Here is a 14,302-nt window from a genome sequence, read left to right on the forward strand (position 1 = left end):
AGGTGTTTTTAGAAGATAAGCCTAAGAGATGCATAAACAGAAAACAAGAAGCTAGCAAAAGGTATTAGGAACAAGGATTTATGTAGGTGCAGAGCTATGCAAGGTCTGAATGTAAACATGAAATTCTGCCTTCATGATGAGGATGAAAAGATGCTCACGGAGAAATACAGAAGAATAAAGCCATCAAGTCATTGCATCTAACCAAAAGGTTAGATCCCAAGTTTATTCAAGGAAACTAAGCCACTTCTTTTGTGAAGTATGTTGGTAACAGACTGGAACAGGCTGAAGATAAAAGGAGCTATTACATGCAGTGTAGAAATATATGTGACAGAAACAATTTGAAAATCTAATTGAGTATAGCCTAATAATAAATAATGGCTATCAAATCTATGACAAGCATGTACTTTTGTTTACTATGTTTCTTGCTAAAAGACAATCACTTCAATATAAAGGCTTATGAGTTCTAAGTGTAGGAAAAGTCATTTCAGGTCAATATAGCAACTTTATGTTTCTTTTCATTTTAACACAGGGATGTTTGTATCTTTATATGCTAATGCAAACAACACAATGGCAGTGTCATAACTATAAATTGCAAAACTCCAACTTCTTTTTTACTTGGATTTTGTAATTCAGCAATGGAACAACCTAACAGAGACAAATTAAAAGTACTGTAAAATGAAATGTGGACTTACGTAATTGAATTTGGTTTTAAAGTGGACAAGTTAATCAGCTGTAGAAAAGAGACAAATGTTCAGTGTTGCACCTTCTTGCAAAATACTGACTGCTGCTGCAAATGCTTAGATTCCTCGACCATCATTGAGAGCAATTTCACTAAAAATGCTGTCTTCCTTCTCTCTTGGCCAGAGCTACGAGGCTCTTTTTAAAGATCCTGTATGGGTGTTTGTAAAATGTTGACTTCATACCATGCCAATACAGTGCAATGCCAATTTTTACTGTTTCAGAGTGTAGATTTTTGTAGCAAATGCCTGTGGTCTGGGTCTGTGACAGCAGTAGAGTGCCATGTAGCCCTAATAAAGAAGTAGTATTCTATAACGCTCACATTTTAGTTAGCAACCACAATAATTAATGACACAAAAGCAGATTTTCAAAGGTGTTCAAGATGCAGTTGGGACCATAAAAAGATTTTGCAAAAGTAGGTGAGATGCTGTAGTGGTTTAACCCCAGCCAGCAACCAAGCACCACGCAGCTGCTCACTCACTTCCCCCCCACCCAGTGGGATGGGGGAGAGAATCGGGAAAAGAATTAAAACTTGTGGGTTGAGATAAGAACGGTTTAATATAACAGAAAAGAAGAAACTAATAATGATAATGATAACACTATAAAATGACAATAGTAATAGTGAAAGGATAGGAATATACAAGTGATGCACAATGCAATTGCTCACCACCCGCCGACCGATGCCCAGTTAGTCCCCAAGCGGCGATCCCCCCATCCCCGCTCCCCCCAGTTTATATACTGGACGTGACGTCACATGGTATGGAATACCCCCGTTGGCCACTTTGGGTCAGCTGTCCTGGCTGTGTCCCCTCCCAACTTCTCGTGCCCCTCCAGCCTTCCTGTTGGCTGGGCATCAGAAGTTGAAAAATCCTTGACTTTAGACTAAACATTACTTAGCAACAACTGAAAACATCAGTGTGTTATCAACATTCTTCTCATACCTAGCTCAAAAACACAGCACTGTACCAACTACTAGAAAGACAATTAACTCTATCCCGGCTGAAACCAGGACAGATGCCTGGCTCCCGTGGCTTTCAGTGCGTCTCTCAGAACTACCCGGTTTCAGTATGTTTATCTCACAGGCACTTGCCTGCAACTTAAGCCTAGAAATGTATTTGGATATCTGAATCTTAGAATGTGCGCCCTTAAAATATCATTAAAGTGTGATACAGCTTTTAAAGGGTGAGAGTTTTAAGTGGTTTCATGGTTTCTAAAGCTTCACAAAGTGAATGTCACTGAAAGGAATTTTAGAAAACCTGTAAGTGTAGATCCGCCATTCAACAGTGACTCAGTAAAGGAGTATTTGGTTATTGTAAGGGTTGGGCTATTAATTAAATAGCTTATTAAATACTTAAATACTTATGGAATAATTAGGCCTGGGATTAAAGTGCAGTCAGTTGTTGTCAAACAATTTTACCAAGTCAGCATTACTACATTTTCTATATTGTCTATACATTTCATTTATAATAACTAAATGGTATAGTGAAATTGTGGTGAATGGTACAACTTTTACAGTAAATGAAATGCATTTGCTATGGGCGCTGATATGCTGCAATTTTTTGTTTGGTAGATACTTTGTAAGTTATTTACAATCCATTTAGAGCCTATTCTTATGAACATTTTTGCTGGTGAGTAATTTACCTGCCGAGACTTGCACAGACTAGACATGAGTAAACTTTTCCACTTCTATAAAGGTTTGCAAAGTCATGTCCTGATATATTACATTTTTTTCATATGTAAATATATTGATTTGTAGTTCAGAATTATTTACACTTTTCAACACATTGCAATTCTCTGTTCCAAGTTATTCTTTTCAGGTTTTTAATAAAAATAATTAAGAATACTAAATAAGCATAGGTAGAGAAACAGTTTTCTTATAAGTCCACATGAAGTGAAGTCTCTTCTCAGAAATTATCATCAAATGAAGGACTATATATTTCCAATTTCACATTTAGAACTACGGCATAACGAAAAAGGAATGAAAAACATATATAAAAGTATAACTACAAATGAAATATACGTGGGGTTTAGAGATATATTTGTTCTAGACTCAATTTGCTTGCCATTTTTCCATTAACTTTACCGACATAGTTTAAGATAGATATGAGGGGGAAAAAAACAGATATAGGTCTTTATAAAGGACCTAAATGAAGTTATTTAACACTTGACTAAAATGTGTTTTAGATATATTTTAGAAATTCTTTTGCAGATAGTTTAGCTATTACACGTTTCCTATTAGCCATTACATATAAAATATATGTATTTGTATCAGCCATTTACATTTTTTATGGCTTTTATAGTCACAGAATCATAGAATACTTTTAGGCATGAAGGGACTTTTGGTGGCCACCTGCTCCAAAGCTCTGCTTGAAGCAGGGCCTAAAAAGTTTAGTCAGGTTGCGAGGCACCTTATCTCACAGAGTTGTGAATACTTTCAAGGAGGTGATTTCACAGTCCCGGTGTTTGAGCACTGAAGCATTTTTTCCTTGAGTCAGACTGGAATTTTCCTTGCTGCAACTCATGTCTACTCTGAGAATAGCCTGATTTCACAATATATAGCACTATAGAAAGGATTTTTTGATAGGATTTATATAAAATAATCTCTACTTAATAAAGATGCATGATAGATAACCTCTAAAACATAAGACACTTGTACATTTTATTAAGTTAATACAGGCAAAGCAAAATATTTTGAAATTAAGTATGCACCAATTCCTCTTCAGATTAATATATTATTGACACAGAGTAGTGTTCACTCCTAGGCTACAAAATCATATAAAATTTTGTCTTATCCTTGCTTATGTGGTGGACATCTTTCTTAGTGCTACCTGGTATTAGCTGAATTGTGAGGAATCCCTAGGTTAAAAAGTAAGATCTATATTTTAGCTCTATAAAACAGCCTTTATATCTTATTCTCCATCTTTTCATGAGGCTTTTGTGTGCTAGAAAAAGTGTCATGGGCATCCTAAGGTTCCTATAAATGAATCAGAGACCCTTGTTAAAAGCTAGGACGGCTTTTTGTTTCCTTCTGTTATTTCTAGAAGTTGACATTTACCTTTCTAAATATTGGGATAAAATAAAATTTTGAAAAAAAGGAAAAATGATGATGACTGCAAAGGCACAATATGTCATACTGCAGTCTTAAGTCACCTACTGTGCTTCCTGCCTGAATAAAGAAGCAATTTGAATGTTTTGTCCCAACTACACTAAAGAAAATGCCTGTGGTGGGCACTATGGTAACAGCTGGATAGCAGCAGGAAGTTATTTAGCTTAATGGCAAATACAAGGTTTTCAAGGGTGTAGTATATTATCCAGCAGATACATAGCTAGAAAAAAAATCAGAGTTAATTTAATCTTATAAAAATGTATTTATTCTTGGTTTTCTAAATAAATACTACAGACATCAATTAGGAGAGCTGGAAAGGTACAAAAGGAGAAATAAAAAGCCCAACAGCTCATTTCCTCTCTATTAACCCACCCTATGAATTTGTGTGACAAGTCACAACTCTGTTATCTGCTCTGAGGGGTAAACAATGGAGTGCTTTACTTTTCTTGCATAGACTTTGAAGAATGAGTGTTTGGAATAAAATGTTCTTTATTACTTGGCTTTTATAACACATCCATGTAAGAATTAATTGCTCTAAATTCCTGATTTATTTTTTTTTTAAATCAGTCATTGTTTGGCGATTGTTCCTGTTGTTTTTCTGGGGACATTTCCTAAATTCTCATGCAGAAGAAAAAGGGTACAAAGGCGGCACACTTCCACATTTTCCAGATGATTTCCATTTGGTAAATGCTGTTTAGGCAAGTAAAAAATCCTAAACATTAGCTAGTACTGGCTGTTTCTATTCAGCTGGGCAACTGAAAGGAGAAACATTGTCAGATAGTGATTGTCAAACAGATCTTACAACTCTTGGGTTTTTTTCACAGCTAAACTCAGTGTCACTTCATCACGCTGAGCTGTAAAATGTACCAGATTTAATTAAGATCAGTGGATGTGGAGGAACACACTGTTTGGGAAAAGTTTGCATGTTTTCAGCTCACAGAAAGCAGGGTTGTTTCAGTAAGTCATTTGTTGTTTGCCTTTGTCACCCACTTTCCAACACAGGCAACAGCCAACTGTAGATTTAGGTCCCATTTCCAAACCCTGTTGGCCTGGAAGTCTTCTGGTCAAGGTGTTGGAACAGTTGCATTCATCTTCTTAACTTGTTGGTTCTGTGTATGTTCATGCACTTGCTGGTGAAGGATGGAAGGCAGAAAGACTAGTGAAGCTCTTCGACACAATGCCTGTGAAGAAGGGGCTTTGTTTGTCAAAAGAGGTGCTGGGAGCAATGCCTGGAGCAATGCAATTGGAACTGTGTGTGGTAGGCAGCAGACCAGTTATTTGCTTGACAATATATTTCACTCTTTTTCAATCTGTATTTCTTTCTGATCAGAGTGTATAGCTCTAAAGAGTGCTGTTCATTTTTTTCTGATTAGCATGAACAAGGAAAGACAAAAAGACACCCGAAAACCTCTGGTTCATCAATGGCTTTGAACAATGGAGAAATCTACAAATACAGGAAAAAAGAGGATTGTTTCTTTAATCACAGCCTCACCAAACAGCGAAATGTTAGCGCAGAAGTGGGGATCTGCAAGTCGGTTACTGCTGGGATTTTTTTGAAGGATGGAGATGAGCTGTTCTAAGGGGCTTTGCTCCCAGCCTGTGCTGGAACCATTGCATGGACGATTCCTGTTTGCCTGCTCTGAAGAATGAAGGCACAATGAAAAACTAATAAATGAATTAAGAAACATTTTGTCTTCCAGTACATACACCTTCTTAGCAAGTGCCGTATCAAGGTCAGTTATTGGAATCTCGAGATAATAGTATGTAAAGTGTGAAAATATGGAAAAAACTAGGAATGTTGCATGTTTTGTAAGCTGAGCAGTGACAGTATCATTACCAATGCAATTCAGAGTCTTGCAGCATTACCTGAGACCACTAATGCAGAGAGGCAGAGTACAAGTTGTAAAGCAGGTGTTCCTGAACTCACAGCTCATCACTTACTTGTTTGTCTAATAGCTGGATGTTCTTCAGGATGGGCCTGTATCATTACACCTCTTGGATTACATACATCCCACAGAAAATGCTATTTGATTTACTGCACTCTGCTGACAAAATCCATTTGCTAACTTCAGCCCATAATTAGTCTGCCCTCATGCATAGGAAGGGTCTGGCGTAGCAACTTTGTGGCAGCGGCTGTCCAGCGGTGGGAGAGCCAGGCAGCCCATGCTGGCATCTGAGCAGTTCTGCAGCACGTGCTTACAGTTTATGCTCCTGCCCCTCTCCTCTGGGATGTGTCCAGTGAAGCTCCAGATGACCGGAGCATCTGCGGATAGTTGGCTGGGTGCTGGCGATGCAGGACTCATAGGGAGCCAAAGTTTGCCAACAACAGTCACTGCTTATCAGTGGGTGGGCAGTAACTGCAGCTTGCCCGAGCTGATTGGCGTGGCTGTTATTGAAGTTCGCAGGCACTTGCCCCATCGCATATGTGAGAAAAAAATTTGAACACCATAGGTACCTTGTGCTGGTTTATTGTGAGAAGTAAGGATATTAATGCATTGAGAGAATATGAAGGTTTGAAGATAAACCTAAATTTGGTAAGTCAAACTCTTATCAATATGGTCCACACCCTTGTTTGGGTTGCATACACCAGATGCGAGGTATGTTAAAATGAAAGTCTGTCAGTGGCTAATGATAATCACGTAAGAGAAAACCTGAACCCCCACCTAAACTTGGGGTTTGCAGACTGTTAGGAGTCAAAGAAGCTATTTCTGAAGCTGTCGGTCCTGATTCCTCATTCTTGATGCCAACCTGGAAAGCAGTCTGGTGACACTTTGTCCATTGTTCTCTGTTCTGCTGCTGCTTCTCCTTCTGGTACTTTGATTCGGAGTGAGTCCAAAGTTGGAATATACTTGATTAAAGACACCTGTCTCTGACATGTGAAGAATATATTTTTTAACCTTCTACTTAAGCAGCAATATTTAAGAACTACAGAAAAGTTTGCCCAGCTAAGATTTGGATGGTCATCTTGAGCTTCCCCCATATATAATAATTCTCAGACATCATCAACAGGATGTGGGAAAATGAATGACTAAAGTGATGAGTTAAAAAGGACATGTTTGTTAACCATAGCATTCCTCTTCACTCCTCCCTGCCTCTTTTCTTGCATCAAGATAACATGTGGAAGCATGCAGGGAGCAGGCAAGCATTGCCTTGAACTTGGCATTTTTCTGCTTACTAATTATATCACTGACTTACATAGTACCTGTGTGCCAGCACTAATATTCCAGCATGAAGGAATTATGAATAGAAACCCATGTATGTGGTCATATGCCACATGCTTGCTAAGTCCAAAGTTCCAGCTCTGGATAATTATTTCTTGCATTAATCAGTTCAAACAGAACTAAAATAAATCACTAGTTGCATGTTTACCATTTTCCTCTTCATTTGGCATTTATCTTTGCTCACCTGCTCAGTGAGTTGTGAAAGAAAGTAAACACTCTGTGTTTGTCCCTGGTTTGATACCATGTGCAAGTGAGCTTAGAAGTAGTTTCAGCTAGCAGTATACCAAGACATCAAAAGAAGATTGGGTTTTTACATGCTTAAATGCTAACTTTTCCTCAGGGCATATATTATTGGGTTCAGTACTGCTGCCATTATTTGATGCTTTTAATTTTAATGAGAAGGTATTTTATTGCATTGTCTGATCAGCAATGGATTTGGGAGTTAGAAGAAAGTTTGTCCTGCCGAAGATTTCATTGCTGAAATTGAAAAGGCTCATCATGCTTTTTCAACTTTTCCTATTTCTGTACTATGATGATACCTCTAATTAACTTCCCTTCGGACTTTTCCACTATCTTCACTAAAATGTAATGAGAATGATGTTTATCACCTGCTTGCAATGAAAGGAAATGAAGAATGTGCTTTAATAGTAAGTGCTGTGGATAAAAGGAATGGGTGTCATACACTTTTGGAAGAGAGAATCAGATTTGATTTTCTGTGGACCAGCATACAAATGCAAGGCTTTCCTACTCCCATCAAATGACTGCATCTCTTCTTCCAATGGTAGCAAGAACATTGGATGTAATTCAAGGGAAAAACACAGCTTTCAGGCATCTGTTACTTATCAGTTATTCGATTTGCTATTGTCATATTCATGAGAAAATGTTCCTAGTTAAGGGACTGTTTTGTTATTTTTCTGCCTTTGATTTTCTTTCTCTGCTGCACCTCTGAAATTCCAGCTCTGGATTGCATAGCTTTTTTTACTCTGTTCATTAACCTGATGGTAATGGACTAATTAATGAGTCAATGAGATTAGTAGGAAATAAGAAATTACATTAATTTCTTAGGGGATATATCAACAAACACAGTTTCCCATATGAACCTCTGTGACCTGTGACCCATTATTAACTAAACAGTTTGTGTCAAAGAACTGTTTGCTAAGGCCGGTTTATATTTATCTGACTCAAAGAGCTTAGAACTGATCGAAATTTTTAATACGATTGTGTAAAGGAAGTTTCAGAGAGGTTATACTTTTGGTATGATCTGATTTTTCAGTTTTATATGATTTGTTATATTTTTGAATCATCGACTCAGAATAATTCAAGTTGGAAAGAATCTCAGGAGGCAATCTAATCCAACCTCCTGCAGGGTCAGCCATGAAGTCAGATCAAGTCACCTGGGGCCTTATCCAGTCTGGTCATAAAGCCCTCCAAGGATGGGCACTGCTTGACTGTCCTCATGGTTGAAAAGCGTTTGCTTATACCCACCCAGAACCTCTTGTTTCCATTTATGCACGTTGTCCCTTGCCCTTCCACCACACACCACTGTGAAAAGCCTGCCTCCATCTTCTTGGTAGCCCCCTTATAAGTACAGGAAAGCTGCTGTTAGGTCCCCTGAAGTCATATCTTTTCCAGGCTGAACAAGTCCTCCCTCTTCCCTTGGCCACCCCTGACCATCCTGGTGTTCCACGAGTGCTGACCTTGCCCCAGTTGATCAGGGTTTTTTTTGTCCTGGGGTCCCTAAAACTGGATGCAGTATTGTAGATGTGGTCTAATGAATGCTGAGTGAAGGAGGATAATGACTCCACTCGATCAGCAGGTCCTGTGCTCCTGTTCATACTGTCTACCATGCTACTGGCCGCCTTTGCTGCCAGGGCAAGATCCCTGTCTACCAAGATGCCCAGGTCCTTTTCCACAGAGCTGCTCCCCAGGCAGGTGGACCCCAACAGTTTTCATTGCAAGAGGTTATTTCTTTCCAGATGCGGGAGTTTGCATTTGTCCTTGTTGAATTTCATGACATTTTCTACAATTTAAATTCTCTACATTAGTCCAAAATATGTATTTAAAGAGTTGGAATAGTAATTTAAAAAGAAATTTTTATTTAATTGTACTGGAAGTTTTATAGTAGGTACATTAAATGAATCCAGAAAATGTAACCAACTCCTCCCCCAGAAGGATGTTAGAAGATCATCTTTGCCTGAAACAACTTGAAACACTTGGAAATTGACCAATTTGAAAATGGTCCAAGCTACGAAATGTTCATGTTTCACCAAAAAAAAACCCAAACCCAAAACAAACACCCCAAAATCCCCAAGCAGAAGGATATTGAAATTTCTTTCACTTAGCAGAAAATCCCCACAAATCCACCTATTGGACTTCCCTTAGTCAGATATATGAAGTGGTTGGAACCTCCCATTTATGCCTCCAAGTACTGCCCCTTCATTAAGCAAATGCGCCTTTTCAAATGAGCTGCAGCCAAAAGCATTCCTAGACATTTCGGATTCCTGAGTTGACTTGTGCTTACTCTTTAAAACGACATTTTTAATAAAGAACAGCTGTTTAAATCAACCCTATGTAATAATATATAAAGTTACTTCCCAGAGTAGAAGTAACAAATGATTCCAGCATGCTGTGCAATACTGGGCTTGGGAGAACAGTATGTAAACCATCACCATATATAGTATATAGCATCTACTTTTCAAGCTAACTGGCTTGTTTCTTTACTTATTCATAGCATAAATTACATGAGCTGAAAAAAATACAATGCACACTTCTACACAGTAAGATGATTATCCATTGATTATAATTTAATGAAGCATATAAATCAGACTGAGACAGGCATTTCTCTATCTCACTAAAGGTTCTTTTAAGCTCTGTAAAATTTCAGTTCTTTTTATTTTTTCAATTTATCTGAGAACAAAATACAAGACTAAGACAAAGATACTCAAAGTATGGAATTGCTCTGTGGTCAGTTAAGGTCCGTAATGTAGTGGCTACAAGTCCTTCCACAAAAAAAGCAGACAGAAAAGCTCAGTAAGGCTACATCTCTATGAAGTCAGTAAAGTGACTTTTTTGTTTGTTTTAATACAGACAACTTAACAAATTTTAGTAACAATTTTGTTCATTCCATTTCAAATGAAAGAGGGAATACAGCAAATACGAACATTTGTCTACATCCACTTTGTCTTGACAAAGATATTGCTTGAAATTTTCTTCAATTACTCTCTGTAGCTCAAGTACCACCACTGTACAATTCTATCTGCAATCAAAAGTACTTTGAAGTAATACAATTAATTTTAATACTGTTGGGTCACCAAAGCCATTGTGTTGGCTTTACAGTACAACTGTACTCTTTGGCTTATAGTTCCACTGACTGATTCAGAACTTTATTCAAATTGAACTTTAAGTTGGTTAAACTCAACAGGAAACAAAGAACTAGCTTGCTTAGAAAACAAACATGTTATGAGCATTACTGTCCTCATTGCTGATGTTTTTCCTTTCCATTATGTTTTCTTATCTTCTAGTTCTTTTAGGTATTGGTGCTAGAGCTTTTCGGGTTTGTTTTACTAAAGTTTTTGATTTAGACATCAAAACTGGTAAGTGGGTCACTGTAAAAACACGTTGTGACCTCTAAAAACAATCTGCTTCATTTGGAAAAGTATCAAAACCTCAACAGAGCAATGTCCTTTGTGAAAATCATTGCTAATGAATGTATTAATAATGTGGTATGACAAGGATTGATAAGATTAAATATTCATGTTCACATTGTAGTTACGGTACAGACCTCTAACTGTCCTATTATGCCAAAGATCCTTAAATAAATGATCTTTCTTGGGACTGATGTGAAATGAGTTTAGATTGATGTGAATTTCACTACTGCAATAGAGCCATTTCTCAGACAGTGAAACATGTACAGTTATCATCTTGGCATTTTTAGGCAACCAGATTCTGTCTGGCACAAATATTGCCTGTAATGCTCAAGCCTTTTACATTTGATTTTATTTCTCTTAAGGAAATAGAGAATACAAATGAAAAAAGAAAAATGGTATGTGCATACATTACAGAAGAGACAGAGAGATTTAGACTATTTACTTGAGAGTTGTGTTTTAAAATTTCAGTCATTTATGTGTCTAGAGAGATTTGTTTCCATAGTACATTTCTTGAGGCCATCTCTGTTCACATTAAAGAACATCCCTGAAATACTTAAATAATAGTTTCGTAGTATTTCCGTGAATAATGGTCTGCATTTTCAGTACAGTTTTCTTGTTTAGAAATTAATCCATTTCTTGTTTTTACTCTATACATATACCCTGAGAAATTGGCCCAAGCATGACCAGGGAGGGACTGGAAAACTTATTTATTTTCATGAAGGAGTGAGGGCCATAGTAACCTCACCAGATGCCAGAAGTATGGAAACAAATCTAAGGATATGATTACTTTTAAGAGTCACTGTAAAAAAATATATATATATTTATTTTTGCACAACAACAAGTGTAAGTATTAGAACTACAGGACTTAAGTTAGATTGTAAGCTAATTGTTTGCCTAAAGTTAATCATGGGCATAATCACATCTTTGCAGTATGAAATTACAAAAGATTTATAGCACTGCAGTCAAATTGTTGTTTTCTTTAAGAGCAATATTAACAAGAACCTATCTGTAGTAATATCTTTTCTGATAGTTTTTCATTAGTCTCAAAGTATTTCACAAGTCTCAGACTTTTTGAACTATTTTTCCTTTAGTTCAGGGAAATCTTTTGTTTATTTCCTATAGGCTTAGCATCACCATTAGGCTGCATCAGGAAATGTAAAGTTTTAGGTTATGGGTCATTCTTTTTTGAACAAAGAGCAAGTAGTATGTGGACTTGCATCCCTAGTTATTCAGTATTGTTGTTGATTACTGAATATTCATTATGATTTTTTTCTAATTGACCAAAGGGAGTTTGTTACTATTTCATTACTTATAGTAATGGAAGTTACTATAGTTACTTATAATAACTAGAAGCTCTGAATCAAATTGGGATCTTAGTAGATGCTGGACAACATAAAGTAAGAAACAATCCTTATCCAAAAGGGCTTTCAGTCTAAGCCCTGGAATCTGCAAACATTCTGGCACATTGTATAATTAGACTGCTTCTCCTGAAACTGTCCTGAACTATCTGCCACAAGTCTTTGGAGATATATGATTTGAAAAAAGTAGGTCGCTCCTGATCATATGCTTAATGGGAAAACCAACAAAGTTTGAGAACGTTACTCCAAGTAGCTGACTTCTCTTGAGGATAGCAGGAGTCAGGTCCCCTACATAAAGCCACGTATCTTGGCTACATTAAAATGTGTTGGATCAATCATGAGGGCACCTGAGCTTCTAATAAAAAAGAAAAAGGTTAATGGAATATTTTAATGTTGCACAACAACCATCTCAGTCTTTCAAATGATTAGGTGATTTTGCCTACAACTACCAAAGAAAATAGCCTGAGGTTTCTGATTTGGAAAATTCTAGTCCAAATACATGAAATTTATAATAGCTAGTGAGAACATAAATCTTCAGATTTGGAGAAAAAAAAAGGCCAGTCTCTGGCAAACTTACTAATAAGTAGCACTACCTGCTTTGCTTTAATATCCCTATGATTTATGAGCAAAGATTAAGAAACAATTATAATACAGCCCAAGCTGTACTGAGAAGTATTGCCGGTAGGCATCTCATGTCTTCTGTGAGTACTTAGAAGATCAGCGTCTGGTCGATGATTTCTGAATTCCCTTATGCAGCCAGTTCAGTGAAGTCTATAAATTTCAGAATAAATAACTGCACTGTCATGCAATCTTTTAGCCAAGGTGGTTCTTAAGAACCACACCTTATTTAGGTCAAACTTGTAACTTTATTAGTATCGATCTTGTCAGTTGGCCGGCGGCAGCATCCATGAGACTTCGCAGGGCCCTGCGGGCTGCCGGCCAGCCACGGACAGGCTGCCCGGGAGCTCCCCTCCCCGTTGCACTGCCCCGTCTTTAACAGATTTAAGGCATAATGGAGTCCTGTGTTTGAGTTACGGCCTGCCGGTGGTGATACTGCTCGATTTAGGGTTAAACACGATGCATTGTCCTCTAAGGAGGACCCTTACTCAATAGTTTCACCATGTAGGCCTGCTTACTTTGTCTAAACAATACATGCTTTGCTAAGGAGTGTATCCTTGAAGGAGGAACTAAAGACTGATAAAAAGGAAACATCCTGCTCCAGAAGGCGCCGAAGGCCGGATGACTGCCAAAGCAGCATGAACCGGGAAAAGGTATGAAAGGTGAAGGTGGCAGGGGGAGATCCCGACCACCGGCTCAATTCAAGACTGGAAAGACTTGCCCCCACACACCTGCAAGGAGCATGCTTGCTAATTTACATAGCAAGCGAGGCTAATTTAAATATAACTAACCGATAGTAGATGAGATGGTGACTGCCAACCCAACCAATGAACGTAAATTTAGGCGGGTTTTTACTAATCATGTAACAGAATAAATACATTGTAGTTCTTTGGTGTGGCGCGCTAGCTTTGTGGAATTATCACCTAGCACCCATCTTTGCGCAAACATGAACTAAATAAAGATCTTGGCTCTGTGTGTAAGATTGGCTTATTGCACACCGGGTATCGAACCCCGCTTGTGGGACAACAATAACAAGCTGTAATTGCGGGGACAAGGGGTGAGAGAAAGGAGAGCGCTGGGATTAGCATGCTCCAGACCAGAAACCATCTGGAGAAGATGGTGTGAAATGAAGGGGCTGTTGGAGATCCTCAGGGAGGAGAGGAAACCTCTGGGCCGGCTGGGCTGGTGCGGACCAGGGGCGCGGTGAGAGCTGAGGCGCTGAGGGGACGAAGCAGAAGGAGCTGAGGCGCGGGGCTGAGGAGTCTGAGGAGCGGGGCTGAGGCGGCTGAGGAGCGGGGCTGAGGCGGCTGAGGAGCGGGGTTGAGGTGGCTGAGGAGCGGGGTTGAGGTGGCTGAGGCGCGGAGCTGAGGAGGCTGAGGCGCGGGGCTGAGGCGGCTGAGGAGCGGGGTTGAGGTGGCTGAGGAGGCTGAGGAGCGGGGTTGAGGTGGCTTAGGAGGCTGAGGAGCGGGGTTGAGGTGGCTGAGGAGGCTGAGGAGCGGGGTTGAGGTGGCTGAGGAGGCTGAGGAGCGGGGTTGAGGCGGCTGAGGCGCGGAGCTGAGGCGGCTGAGGCGCGGGGCTGAGGCGGCTGCGGAGCGGGGCTGAGGCGGCGGCAGC

The sequence above is a fragment of the Aquila chrysaetos genome, chromosome 21, assembly GCF_900496995.4.
Source record: "Aquila chrysaetos chrysaetos chromosome 21, bAquChr1.4, whole genome shotgun sequence".
Lineage (NCBI taxonomy): Eukaryota > Metazoa > Chordata > Aves > Accipitriformes > Accipitridae > Aquila > Aquila chrysaetos.